The sequence below is a fragment of the Nannospalax galili genome, unplaced genomic scaffold, assembly GCF_000622305.1.
Source record: "Nannospalax galili isolate Female #2095 unplaced genomic scaffold, S.galili_v1.0 scaffold666, whole genome shotgun sequence".
NCBI classification, from domain to species: Eukaryota; Metazoa; Chordata; class Mammalia; order Rodentia; family Spalacidae; genus Nannospalax; species Nannospalax galili.
The window spans coordinates 1,368,174-1,382,955 of NW_008356473.1; the positions used below are offsets into that span (position 1 = coordinate 1,368,174).

At 48.5% G+C, this 14,782-nt stretch overlaps 1 protein-coding gene across 1 annotated transcript in view; it reads left to right on the forward strand.

Moving 5' to 3' along the window:
- Nucleotides 1–6: 6 nt before the first annotated feature.
- Epb41l4b (erythrocyte membrane protein band 4.1 like 4B) overlaps nucleotides 7–14,782 on the forward strand; it is a 168,510-nt gene continuing 153,734 nt past the window's right edge. Inside the window, exon 1 of the mRNA XM_008854640.3 lies at nucleotides 7–220. The gene's annotated coding sequence lies outside the window, so the exon portion shown is untranslated. The remainder of the gene's footprint in view (nucleotides 221–14,782) is intronic.

The following is a 14,782-nucleotide window of genomic DNA, read 5'->3' on the forward strand; positions in this document are numbered from 1 at the left end:
GGGGGACGAGCGCGACGGGGGGCATCGAGGGGGCCCAGCCGCCGCCGCCACCTCCTCGGCGCTGCCCGCCGCTCCTGGGGGCAGCGTGTTCCCGGCTGGCGGCGGGCCCCTGCTTACGGGCGGCGCGGCGGTGCACATCTCCGCTGTCGGAGCCGCCAAGGCCACCCTCTACTGCCGCGTCTTCCTGCTCGACGGAACCGAAGTGAGCGTAGACCTGCCGGTGAGTGACGGGGTGCGTCCGGGCCATGGGTACCCTGCACGCCTTGGGGCAGCTCCCCATGTCCCGGTGCTTTCCTCTGGGACGCCTCCGGGCACCTCTCCGGAGTTCCCCTCCCCCATCTTTTGCCAGCCCTCCCCAGCCTGGAACCCTTCAGGATCGCCCGCCCTGGTCTCCTATGGGACAGGGCTTTGGCACCTTGCACCGCTACGTTGGGTCTTTTCTGGAACCCACCTAGTTGGGGGGGGGCTTCACCGTTTCCCCACCGCACACTGTCCCCATGTCCCGCGTCCCCGCCCCTTGGCGCAGGTGGCGGGTATTCCCTGCCAGTGTTGGCCTTTCGCCCACCAGCTTCCGGGGGGGGTCCCCCGACGCTGGATTACTGAGTAGAGATTTTAAAAGCGTGCAGGGTTGCCCCGTGGTATCCCGCACCTGGTACCAGGCCTTGGTGAGCCTCTGGAGTGAAGCCATGCCTGCTGCCCAGCAGGTGCCCCAAGTTTGGGAAGAGGGTTGGGGAATAATTCCCCCTTTCCGCTGATATCCTCAGGATGGCCTCACTTCCATCCCAAAGAGCCCCTCTAGCTCAACCTCGCAGAGGGTGGAGCGGCTTGGGAGCCAACTCTAAGACCAGGTCAACTTGGCTGGGGCAGAGACCTTGGTGTGTTGGGAGTTGGCCCCGCGCCCTCCGGCCTGGCTCACCAGACTCGCCCCCACTCGGGGCAGTATGCGTGGGGCCTGGAGGGCACTTGGGGGCGGCGGCGCCCAGCCAGACACCTACAGGTGGTTGAACCAGGCCCGGCTCCAGCCCCAAGTTAGGCCAGCGCTGGTGTCTCCAGCAGGGCGGCAAAGACCCTTTCTGGCCTAAGGGACCGGAGAGAACCAATCAAGCCCATGCCTTAACTGTGCACCCGGCGCTGCGGCAGACGGTGCCTTCGGGAATCTTCGGGCATGATTGAGGGCACCGCAGTAACTGAGCTCTGGATGAGTTACAGATAGCCCAGGGGGCTTAAGGGGTTGGGATAACAAACTACAACTTGCAAAAGAAAGCGTTTAGGCCTTCCCAGGTGGCAAGAATTCTTTGGATTTGAGAAAACTGTTAACCTTTAAGGGTATTACATGGGAAAAATCAGAGCCTATCTGGCCTGGGCTCTAAGGCTTCCTTGTGTGGGTTTAATTAGAAACAGTTTGAATTTATGGCAGTTTCATTTTTGTGATTCTTTGTGGCCTCAAAACGGGAGACTGTGTTGTGGTGAAAATATCCTTTTCATAGAAAAGGTGCCAACATTTCCTGGACTGAGAGCTGTTGTCTTTTAAAAGGCATTAATGTTACTCTTCCCCCAAGAATGAGGCTTTTCAGCTCTGGGAGAGGCAGCCTGAGAGCCGGCAGCAGAGTTGAGGTGAGCAGGCTGCCTCCGAGTGGGCAGCTAGGGTTGGGAGAGGATGTGGCGCAGTTTGCATCTGTCAAAGGAATGCCATCCTCCAGGAACTTTGTTAGTGCTCCTTGCTGGTGGTTTTCTTGTCTGTTCCCCAGGGATAATTGGTTTATAAAAATGTATCCTATTGTCAGGGTTGTGCGACAGGCTTAAGTGCTGTTTCTGAGATGAAAAATGCAAGCCGGGTAAAGTGCTTGTGTGCTAAAGAGATTCAAACAGGTATACAGATTAACAAGTTGGGGTGCCGGTTTAATTGGTGGAGCCATGGGGGAGGGGAACTAACACTGCCATCCTAAAAAGTTCCTTCCCTTTTTGTAAAAGGACAGAAGAATTCTTCCATCTCAGGTTTCCTTCCAATGCCAGACTTCTTGATGCCTTTAGATATGATTTACTGAACCCCGAATTTTACTTATATACACAGGCATATGACCATACACCATGTCCAAAGACAAATAAAAAGCAAAGACTGGCTTTGTCATGTGAGCTCTCAGGGAGGAATGATGTAGAAAAATTACCCGTTGAGTACAGCTCATTGATTTAAAGATTTATTAAATATTAGAACTGCATCACTCAATCTCCTCCACAGATCTTCCCAGATCTTAGTGTTAGTTCCTGTAATTAATTCTCCCAGTTAGGAGGTTTGGCACCAGGTGGCTGGCTCCCCTGTGAATTTGTAGTATTTGTGGTGGTCCTCAGACCCATTCCACTGAGAGTCTTTTTATACTGTCCTCTTAGGCTTGTGACCCCACTTGTCCTTACTCTATAGATTTTTTTTTTTTTTTCTGCTTCCTGGTTCTGGCCTTGCCTGATTTCTTGTCACACCGATAGGATTTACCTTTGACTTCTGTACCCCTAAGCTTCTCTGTCTTGAACCACTTCCATAGAGATCCAGGGACTTGGCCAGGCTGACTGTGGCTCCTTTGTAATTAAAACCCACTGGTGGCCCTAGTTTCAGGAATTCTTTTGCTCAAAATACAAAAGTGGTAATGTGTTGTCATAAAGCCTTTTATTAACCCTGGTCAGTACAGATGCTTGTGTTCTAAAGTGACCTCAAACATAGTAACACCCTCAGTATGACCGGGCTGTGGCACCTCAGCACGGTTACTCATCATTTATGGGGTATCTTGAATGTAGTAAGCTCTGAGCTATGCACACAAAGGTGAATGAGATATGGCCTGGAGGCTTTGGGGACATACATTTGGAAAGATGTGTATTTTTATTCTGAGTGATACCAATATGAGAGATAAACTCAGGTGGGATGTCCCCAGATGGATGGTGTCGGGAGTTGAGGACTTCCTGCAATTTTTGATGCATGAAATGATAAGCTCTCAATCCACTGTCCCTTGGCAAAGCCATGGTCCAACTGTCATATAAGAAAGGAAGAAGCCACTGTCATTCTCTTCAGAGAATCCCCTCCAACAGACTTGGAGTTAGTTGGTCTGGTGGTAAGTTGGATCTGCTAGCACTCCTCGGTGTTCTGAACCCTCCCTGTGGCACCCAGTGCTGTGGATAAAACACTAATGAAAACATCTTTTTAAACCCACCCATAACATACAGTCCATAGTGGGCTTGCTGTGCAAACCCAGATCCCAGGTGGCACCCAGAATGCCACCATGAGCCGCTCTTAAGAAAACTCAGTCCTGTTATGGAGGGTACCTCCCTTCTGTTCATCCAGCCATGCACAGCCCTCAGGTGTGGTCCAGTCAGAGTAAGGCAGGCGGAGGGAAGCAGGCACTTTCCTTGTATGAATGTGGCTACAGATCCCACTGGTTGTACTTGGCAGCAGCACCCACTGTTGACTCCTATTAGCTCTCTGTTGACTAAATCCCTGGCATCACTTGTGCTTGGGTGGCTGCTGCTCAGCCCCGCCTCTGTTGCCTGCGTGTGCGCGTGCTTTCTTCCAGCAGTTACGAGTGCAAAGCTACTGGGACAAGTGGATTGCTGGTTAGCACTCAGTCCACCATGCCTTGCGGGGGATGACCGGTTGGCCAGTGTGGCATCTGGTGCAGTTGCTCTCTATGTGGAGCTGGGCCTTGACTCATTTGGGGTACTGTGCAAACATGGAGCATTCCAGTGTTATCTACAGCCTGGCTCTACCATGTTGGGCAACTTAGCTCTCTGAGCATCAGTTTTCCTGTCTTTAAAATGGGAGGATGAAATGACGAAAAGAATCATAAATGTCTCAGTAAACAGCAAAATGCTGGAGGGTTGCTAGAAAGCTGAAATTTCTAGATTTCTCATTCATTCCTTTTCTTTGGACTATGGAGAGGATTTGAAAAAATTAATTATTAATAATGGACTTTCGAAAAACAAAAGTGAGCTGTACCAGGCAGTGCACTCATTGCTTGGCTCTTGTTAAGTGGAAATTGGAAGCCGGATATGGTATGAGAGATGCCATTGTGATACCATTGGAGGAGAAAAGAGTCCTCTCCATAGGATGGGATCCTCTGGCCTGACAGATCATACATGGTACAGCATAAAGGTCATTTGCCTTATTTTGGAGTTGAAAGCACATACTCACCCAATGTATTTATGGAAAATTGAGACCAGAGGGCATAAAGTGACTTCCTGTTACCCACTCAGTAAAAGAGCGGAATGGGCAGGCCTGGGAAGGTATAGAGGAAGGGAGGTTGGGCAGTAGGATGCATACATTAATACCCCTACTCTTCACATGAGGGAAGGGTGATACATATTCCTGGCATTTGGAAGTAAGTCAGATTTTCTCAATCAGTGTGAAAGTGGCAAGATGATTCTTCAATTCTTCAGCTTCAGTGTGTGTGAAATTTACCTGGGCCTTTTTTTTTTTTTTTTTAAGATGATTTTTAGTGTGTTAATCCAGGCTAGTCTGAAACCCCCAGGCTTGCTGATCTTTCTGCCTCAGCCTCCTGGTGCTGGGGCTACGGGCATGTGCCAAGTGTGGTCAGCTCACCTGGAGTTTTTATCCTTAAAACTTGTAGAGCGTACCTCTACAACTTCTGATTTAGTGGTTCAGGAAGCTGGGTTTTCCACAGGTCCTCCACTGCAGGTGATTCTCATAACTGGCGTTCCTTCACGCCCTCTAATATGCCCTGGCTCTGGACCAGTGACAACTAAAGGTAGCTGCACTGTGCATTAAAACCTGCTGCAGGCGGTGTGTCTGGGGGGCAGTCTTTGACCTGGCAATTGACCTGTGCTTCAGGGAGCCTGTTTTTGCTATAGTGGAGTGGAGGCTGGGTTAGAGGAGGGACTTGATGCCAGGTGTGCTGTGGCAATAGTCCAGGTGAGGGGTGATGAGGGTCTGGTTGGGAGAAGGGGCAAATGGCCAGAGCAGTTCACAGGTTGAGCCAGGTCAGTATGTGGGGGAAGGGCAGGGTGAAGGCAGGGGAGAGCTATGACTGCCCACACCCTCCATTGTGGGAAGAAGTGAGGAAACACACAGGACACTCCTGAGGCTCTGTCTGCCTCAGGGACCTTGCCATATCACGGGCTTTTTTGCTCCTGGGTGCAGATATTGGTGAATGGTGGCCTCATGTTTGTCGTACCCTCTGCCAGACCTTAATGGATTCTGAGATGCCTTAGATGTCTGTCCACATGGGTCATGACCTTGTGTTGTTTTTGTAAAAAATACATTTGTTAGCCGGGCTTGGTGGTACACATCTTTAATCCCGGCACTTGGGAAGCAGAGGCAGGTGGATCTCTGCGAGATCAAGGCCAGCCTGGTCTGTATAGTGAGTTCCAGGCCAGATGTGGCTACAGGGAAACCCTGTCTCAAAAAAAACCAAAACAAGACACAAAACAAAATACATTTGTTATAAAGGGTGAGCTCAACTGGAGGTAAGAAGAGTGAGACTCTTCCCTTAAGAGGGATGTGAAGGAGACTAGATCCCCAAAGCTGGAGCCACACATCTGTGTAAGAGAAGGAGAAGGTGTGGTCGGTGGGTGGATGGGGGTTCTGCCCAGACTTTCCAGGACCAGTAACATGACCCTCCAGAGGCGCAAGGCTCTGAACAAATATTAACTTGCTAAGCACTTCCACATGTATAATCTCATTGAATCCTGTCCCTGGTTTTGAAATAGTAGGCTGGTGGGGGTGGGCTTTTCCTCTTACATTCTTGAGTGACAACTTAGAAAATTCTGCCCTGGTAACCACAGAGATCCTCCTCCTCCTTTTCCTCATTTATATGCTTCCCACTGTTGACCCCTTTGGCCAGGTGGCTGCTGATATCCCCTTCTGCCTCTTTGCTGTGCCCAGAGTAGAACCCTCTTCAACAGGATTCTGTGCTCCCTGTTCCCAGCTTGCTCCTCCAGGCAGCTGCCTACTGCCAGGGTCGCCCGCTGATTCATCATGTGTTTTTTCAAGTTGGTTTATGCATCACACCCCCTCTTTCATCTCATGTTTAGAACAGGTTCTTAGCAGAAGGAGTAGAAAATACAGAGGCAAGGGGCTTTAAAACAGTGTCTCAAATCTCATCAGAGTTGTAAGCACTGGTAAAATTTTGCTATGCTCCATCTTTTTTAATATTTGTATTTGTATGGAAATATATATATTTCTAATGATGAACTTAAATGAGCTAGTGGAACAAGTCATTTCAATATAGTTGGAGAGGCTCTATAGACACTGACTTTGTGTCTCTTTATGGTAAGGCTGTGATACTCCTCTTATTACATTCCAGGGATGTCCAGTAGTGCTGTTGGTTCTCTGAATTGACTACCTGGGTAAGAAGAAAGCTCAGAGTCCTCCTTATCCCACTCCCTCCCTCCTGCTGGCAGGTTATAGGTCTTGTTGATGTGAGCTCTGAGTTCCTTGCATTGGGGAATATCAACTGGGGGGGAATGTGATGGTTAGTTTTGTCAACTTGACACAATGTAGAATAATCTGGGAAGAGAGTCTTAATGACTAATGATGGACTGTCTAGATCAGGTTGCCATCTGGGTCCTGAATTGTATAAGAATAGAGAAAGCATGCTGAGCAGTAAGCACACTCAAGTTCATGGTCTTCCCACTCTTGACTGTGGATGGGACTAGTTGCTTCAGGTTGCTGCCCTGCCTTCCCAGTAATGATAGACCTTAACACGGAATTGTGAGCTAAAATAACCCTTTCTCCTTTAAGTTGTTTAATTGGTAGAGTTGTTTTTTTTTTTTTTGGTCTTTTTGAGACAGGATTTCTCTGTAACACCAGCTGTCCTGGAACTCACTATATAGACCAGGCTGGCCTTGAACTCACAGAGATCTGCCTGCCTCTGCCTCCCAAGTGCTGGGATTAAAGGCATGTGCTACCACACCTGGCTCTTTGGCAGAGTATTTTATCACAGCAACAGAAATCAAGCTAGGACAGGGAGGTGGCAGGCCTGACCTGTCCAGGGATGCCTGTGGAAGCTCCCAGCCAGGGCTGGTCTGGCAGAGGTGGGCTGGAGCCCTGCAGAGTGCTCCCTTTACCCCAGGCCCTGCAGAATGCTCCCTTCACCCCAGAATCTCCACTCTCATGTCTTCTGCAGCCCCTGTGGTTTCTCCCAAGCTGGCTGTGTCTCACCTAATCACTTAATTTTAATCTTCATTTATAAAAATTGTTTTCCAAATTTCCAAAGTGTTTTGCGTGGGCAAAGTAAATTTTCTATAGTTAACAAAGGCCTGTGGAGCTGGGGGGAGGGGAAGGAGAGAGGAAGTGGTAGGAGAGAGAGGAGTAGAGGAGAAAGAAGAGTCAGGAGAATTTCTTGACCTCCCAGGCTATGGCAGACATATAACTTCACTGGAGGCAATGCAGGGGAGGGGTGGATTTTGCAGTGGAGTTGGAAAAGGTTTGGTGCCCAGAGTGACTGGGGCTGGCCCAAAGGATGTACAGAGGCACAGCTGCTATATTTTGCTGGAAGGCATCTGGGCAGCAGGTGCAAATGCAGGGAGGTTGGGAGCCAGAAAACCGTCATTCCCTGGGCTCCTGGGGGAGGGAGGACTGTGAACTCTGACTGTGTCCCTGGGTCTTAAAGGACTGTGTGAGGGACCTTTGAAGTACATATGAGCATCCTGAGCTAGTGTTTAAGGCCACCCTTACTGAGCATTTGCTGCTGGGTCTGGATCTGTGCTCAGGGCTTCTGGGATTATCTTGTTGAAGGCTCACAAAGACCCACTGTTGTAAGCCCTGAATTTTACTGCAGAGTGCCAGGGCTTAGCTGGCCGGTTAAGAACTTTGCCTGAAGCCATACAGCGAGCGAGGTCCAGCTTCAAGCACAGTCTGTTTGGAGGAAATATTGGTCAGAGACTAACACTGGCAGGTCATCTGGGCATGGGATGGACAGGTGGGCTCAGATCCTGCCCTGGGGGGGCCTGCAGATACATTAGGGACCCTGCGTCTCATGAAAATTTTTGCCTTTGTAGGCAACTTGGGAATTTCAGAACCTGGGTTCCCATCTTCACTTGGGGTGGTTGAATGCAGTTTCTTAGGATGCATTCTAACTTGATAGCCTTCATTCTTCAACATCTGGGTCAAAAGTAACCCTCGTTATAAGAAAGTGCTTAATAGAACAACATTAAGCTTATCACCAAGAAAACCATTTTCTGTCATCTCCCCATCCTGCTGCATAGCAACTGTTGCCTTTCAGTCTTTGTCCTTTTGTATATGCGTTGGTGAGCATGCTGGATTTTGTTTTGATTTGGTTTTGCAGCCTGGGGATTGAACTCAGGGCCTTGTACATGACTGGGCAAGTCGTCTGTATTGCCAGGCCTATCCTTATTAAATAAAAAATAATTTTTTTTCCTCTCTGGCACAATTTTCATCTCAGCAGTTTGGCACCCTCTCCATCCTGCTTCTGGGTGACTTCAATTCACCCTGCCTCTCTGTGTGTGGCAAGTGAGTAATACCTGCCTCTGCCTTCTCTGTCTCTGGGGGTTGGAGGTTGATATGCAGAGCATCCACTCTTGCCTGTTCAACATCCTGCCTCCTAGGCTAACAAAATTTTGTGTCCTTTTCTTTACTGGGCTTCCTTGGCAAGGCATTACCATCTCCTTCCAGGGGCCTTCAGAGAGCAGATGGCCAAAGGCCACCATGCCTGGTAAGTGTGGTGGAGCCAGATCAGATTTAGATTTCCATGGCTTCCTCCAGACTGTGCACACAAAACTGTCCTGTTTCGCCACGTGTTCCTTGGAACTCCCCAGGAAGGTCAGTCTACTCCCCTGTTCTCCTGGGCCATTCTGTCTTCCCATCTCTGGAGTTCAGGTTCTGTGAGCTGTTGGATCTTTTCCCTAGTCCTAGCTGGCTGCATGCTGAACTTGTCCTCCTTGTAGTGAAGAACTGGACGATTCCTCAGGGTTCTGTCCCACCATGGAATCACCTGGTGCTTCCTTAGCACCCAGAGTTAGCTTGGTCCTGGAAGTGGGACTGTCTACCCTGCTGGCCTTCATGTGAGAACACTGTCTGGGTCAGTAGGTGGCTGCAGAGGTGACATCCTGGACTCTGGTGCCTCCTCATGCCTGCTCTTGTCATCTTGTCATGACCTTGGCTCTGGTGGATGGAGGGTGGCCTGGTAATATTGTTTCTTGGTCCTCCATGCTCCCTCATTCAGTTGAATTTTTTATTTCAATTGTTAGGTAATACTGGATGTGTTGATGCAGGCCTTTTAAATTCAGCATTTGGGAGACAGAAGCAGGTGGATCTCTGTGAGATCCAGGCCAGCCTGGTCTATATAGCAGTTCCAGGCCAACTGGGGCTACAGGGAGACCCTGTCTCAAAATAAGTTATAAAATTTACCATTTTAATGATTTTTAAGTGTATAACCATTACTACCATCCATCTCTAGAACTTTTTCATCTTCTTAAACCAAAACTCTGGTCTCACTGAATGTTCGGGTCCCAAGTGCTGGTGTGAGCCACCATGCCTGACCAGATTTGCTATAACAGGAAGAATTTAAATAAAAATAATACGACGAGCATCCTTGTACCCACCACCCAGCTTAAAAAGACCATGTGGACAAAGCCCCCTAAAGTGCCTCCCAAGTCCATCCCTTCCCTCCCTCCCAAAGCCGCCTTTCATCCTTTCCTTTTCTCTCTGGACTTCTCCTAAGCAATGTATTGTTAGTTGTTCATGTTTGTGAACTGCAGTGGTTTTTCATTCAGCCCTGTCACGTGAGACTCATCTTTGTTGATGAGGTACCTGGAGTGCTTACTGCTCTACAGTTACTGTTGTATAACTGTAATAGAATCTATTTATCCTTTGGAGACATTGGGGGTGTTTTGTTTGAAGCTATTAGGGAAAAAAAACAGTGGGACTGGATTTGGTCTCCAGGTGCACATGTGCATGTGTCTTTTGGGATATGAGGGTGGGCAGGGCCTTTTAATAATATGCAAAGTTGTATTCCAGAGTCTAAAAGAATCAGTAATGTCTTCGCTAATGCTTGGCATTGTCGTGCAGCCTTTTGGGTTTATTTCTGCAGTCTAGTGCGAATGATATTCCCATTGTTGTGCTGTGGTCTTCACTTTTTTCCCTGTTTGTGGTGCTGGGAATTGAACCAGGTCCTCATGAATGCTAGGCAGGTGCTCTGCCACCGAGCTAGACCTCCCACTCGTGGTCTTCACTTTCCCTCAATTATTGGTGGAGTTAAGTTTCACACATTTGCTAGCCACCAGAAGCCCCCAGTGGACAGGCTTCCTCCGAAGCGTCTCCTCTCTGAAGAGGTATCACTGTTTGATTCCACTGTCAGGAAGAATGAGCTCTGTGGGCAGCTGCTGGGGGCTCTTAGTGAGCAGTGGCAGTATCTATCGTCCTTACCTCAGTCTGCCACTTTTCTTTGTATATGTGCGTGCGTGTGTGTGTGTGTGTGTGTGTGTGTGTGTATGTGTGTGTTCACGTATGAGGAGGCTGAAAGACATTTTAAGGTGTTATTCCTCAAGTGCCATTCACCTTGTGTTTTGGAAAAAAAATATTTGGTGTGTGGTGTGTGCATATGCTACAGTGTGTGCGCGAAGATCACCTATGCCCCTCCCCAATCACCTATGCCCCTCCCCAATCACCTATGCCCCTCCCCAATCACCTATGCCCCTCCCCAATCACCTATGCCCCTCCCCAGTTATGTTGTGAAGTTAGTTCTGTCTTTCCACCATTACTTGGGTTTTATTGAAACTTGGGTCCAGCACGTACCTTTACCAGCTGAACCATCTCCCAGCCCACACCTTGTTTTTTTGAGAGTTTCTGATTGACCTGGTTCCTGTTGATTCTGTTAAGCTGGCTGGCCAAGGTACCCTTAGGGCCTGTCTACCTGCCTTTCATCCCAACACAAGGATGTTGCAAGTGTATGCCGCCATATGCCTGGCTTTTTATACACAGGGTTTGGGGGATTGAATTCAGGTCTCCATGCTTCTAAGGCAAGCACTTTACTAATTGAGCTACCTCCCCAGGACCATGCAATGGACTTTTAAGTCTATATATCCTAATGTTTCAGTATTTACCACTCATTGATCCCACTCTCTGCCCATCCTCAGTTACTGTAAGATAAGTTCTAAACATGTCATATATTCAAAACAAATACTTCATTAGGTGTCTCAGAAAGATAAGTTATACTTTATTTATTTATTCATTCATTTATTCATTTTTTTGGTCTTTTTGAGACAGGGTCTCCATGTAGCACCAGCTGGCCTGGAACTCACTATGTAGACCAGGCTGGCCTTGAATTCACAGAGGTCCTCCTGTCTCTGCCTCCTGAGTGCTGGGACTAAAGGTGTGCACCACCATGCCCGGCCTAGGATTACTCTTTAAAAAAGATCCACAACACTGTTAAAACACCTAAAAATAATGCAACAATTACTTTAAAAAATATTTTATTGTTTTTATTTTGTGTGTATGAGCATATTGCCTGCATGTAGGTTGGGTGCACCTGCGTCATGCAATGCCCAAGGAGGTCAGAAAAGGGCATCAGATCCTCTGGAACTGGAGTTACAGACAAGTGTTACCTGCCATGTGGGTGCTGGGACAACCAGCCAGTGTTCTTAACTGCTGAGCCATCTCTCCAGCCCTGCAATGAGGACTTTTTGGAAAATTACATCTTTAGCTAACATCCAGGTTTTCCTCTCAGATTTTCACAGGTGTACGCCTTGCATTTTGTTGACAGTCTGTATGAAGCTCTTACCTGGAGCTCTTCTCCTCCCTTCTTTTTTGTGTTTGTTTGTTTTGGTTTTTTTTTTTTTTTTTTTTCCATTTATCTGTTGAAGCTGAGGCATCTATCGTACATAATCCCTTGCTTTCTAGATTTTTCTGGTTGTGTCCTCTACATTTGGTCACCCTGAGGCACAGCTGGTTGTATTTAAAGCACCTGACCAGGCCACACACATTTTTGGGAAGGGTTCCTAGCCTTCAGGGAAGCATGGGTGGAGAAAAGTAACAATACCTGATGTGAGAAGTATCCCAGTGCTCTAAAGCAGCTCAGGGGAAGACCTAAGGAGGGGCTGTGGAATGGGAAACAGCTCCAGGTTGAGCAGAGAAGCTTCAGAACTTTGGACTCTGAGATCAGCCTTCCAGGTGGCTAGAACAGCATATGCAAAGGCACTGAGGCTTGAAATAACCTGTTTAAGATTCCTGCTCCTTGCTCAGCTCCTCCCTATAAGCCTATTTTCCACAGATATGACTTCTTTGAAGAGGCCCTAATTCTTCTCAGTAGCTATAATGAAAGAATGTCTCCTTTTTCTTCCTTCCACTTTCAGTTTCACCATCCTTGCTCCTTGACACTGGCTTCCTTCTGTGTTTAGCTCCCTCCTGTTTGGGAACTCTTTACTCTCACGGGAGGCCTCTGTGAGAGGCCCTGGCTGGAGAGGCCAGCCATGTTTCAAGGGGTACAGCCAGAGAACACTCCAGAGAGAAGGAAATGAGCTAACTATGGGGCGGCTGGAATGACTGGGCATGGCCCTCCTGGAGCCCCTGGAGACCACCTGGTCCAAAGCCTGGTTCTGGAGTGGAAACCCTTTCCCAGCTGCCTGGGCATGCGTACTGCTCCCTCCAGCCTGCTGCTTGCTCACTTGTGGCAAATGAGCAGTTATAAGAGTGTAAGCAGGGCCACTTCCTGCAGGCAGTCTGCTCCACTTTGCTTAGTGACACCTAGTGAGCCTGCCACACTTTCTCTGAGGCTCCACTGCCTGCCTTTTCTAAAGCGGGTACAATTCTCCTGCCTGTGAAATGGGCACCACCTTCCTCCAGGCACCTGGTATTTGGTAAAGGCTCAGGAGGGCTAGTTATTAACCTGCAGTGTTCTCTCAGCTGCCCATCCCTGGCATTTCACTGGCTGCAAGTCTTTTATTGCTCCTGTGACCAAGGCCCAAGCCACCTGCTCTGTGTCTGTGTTAGTCAGCATCAGTACCTCTTTGATGGCAGCGAGGGTGGCTGGTCAGAGTCCAGGGAGGGGCCGACTCTGACTTGGAATTGGTCCAGATCAGGCATCTGAACCAACAGTGGCAGATCCAGTGGGATGCAGAAGTGTGGGATCTGGAGTACCTTAATGGGAACACGAGGAATCCAATTTTGACGGTGTTTGCTCAGGGTACTCTCATATTCTAGAGCTATAGATTTATTTAGCTTTGAAGATCATAAAGCCTCAAAATTCTAGGGAGGGGAGAGACCCACTGCTCCTCCTTATTTTGCTGCAGAGCAAAAATGAGTCTGTGGTCTTGACCAGGTGTGGAGGTGTATGTCTGTAAGTCCTGAGGAAGCTGAGGCAGGAGAATCATTATGCCTTCTAGACCAGTTCCGGCTACATTGTTAACATCGTGAGCCCCTGTCTCTAAAAGCAACAACAACGAAGCAGTCTCTTCATTAAAGATACACTGAAGAGAAATGCAAAACTTGTGTGCTGTCTGTGTATTGTGCGGGGATGTGCAGGTGCGCACACAGAGGTCGGACGACAGCCTTGGGTATTGGTCCTTGCCTTCTACCTTGTTCAAGGCAGGGTCTCTTTATTGCTCGCTGCTGGCCAGCTAGCCCGTGTGCTTCCAGGACGTTGCCTGTCTTGGCCTTCTACTCCCTGTAGGAACACTGGGATCACACATAATGTACTTCTGCCTCTTGCTTTTCACATGAATTCTGGGGTTTCAAACTCAGGTCTTCACAGTTGCATAGCAAGTGCGATACCCACTGAGCCCTCTCCCCAGTCCTGAGCTGTCTTTTAAAAGAAAAAGGAGGATTGTATGTACTGGGATTGCTGTAATGTGCCACTTAGCTTAGGCACTCATGGAGAGACGAGCCCTTCACCATCTGTCAGTTGCCCAGATAGCTAAGGTATTACCAGAGAGACCTGTTCTATTTCAGCAATTTAATTTATGAAGAAAAACAAATCCTAGAGCCTCTAGGTTATATAAGACCCTCTATGTGGATGGCAGATGCTCAGAAACAGGGACTCCTTAGAAACTCATAGTGTGGGATCATCCTTGACGTGCTTTGTACATCTCCTCCTAAGTAGAAGACAAAGTGACTGTGATGGCCCAAGTGAGCCACTTGCTTATTTCACTCTGGGTCCTCTGGACTCCAGGGCTTCACTGGAGGACACAGAGCTCAGTGGTGGACCCTTCCCCTTCCTAGAGGTCCCAGGCTTCACATAGTCTGTGTTCTTGGGTCAGCTCTGTTCAGTGTGCTGTCTTCAGATCTTCATGTCTTTATTCCTTGTCTTTTCTGGGGCTAATGAGTTATATTGACTTTTAGTTTACTGTGTTGTAGAATCTCCTGGGGAGCTTTTCCAAAGCCCATTGTCTAGGACATACCCAGACTCCTGGTAGCCCCCAAAATTACAGGATGGAGCAGGGCAGGATACTGTCACCAGAATGTTTCAAAGTTCCTAGGTGATTTCTTGGACAAAGCCAAATGGGAGAACTTGTTTGACCGGTTCACATCCCTCATGGTTGTGCGTGTGTTTGAATCCGGCTTTTACCTTTCCTAGTCTTATTTTGTCTTCATAGCACCTGTCAGGCAGAGTTGTGAATGTTCTGATTTTATGGAGCAGTCCACGGTGTGATTTTGGACCAATAACAGCTTGAACCAACAGAACCAGGCGTGAACCATTTTCAGGCTCAAAGCCCATGGCTCCTCAGTTCTCCACATTGTCACCCAGCAGTCTTCTAGCAGGTCCACTCTAATCACCCAGCTTTGCTGTTCACCTTCCTTTTGTTCTCCCCCTCCCCTCCCCTTTCCCCT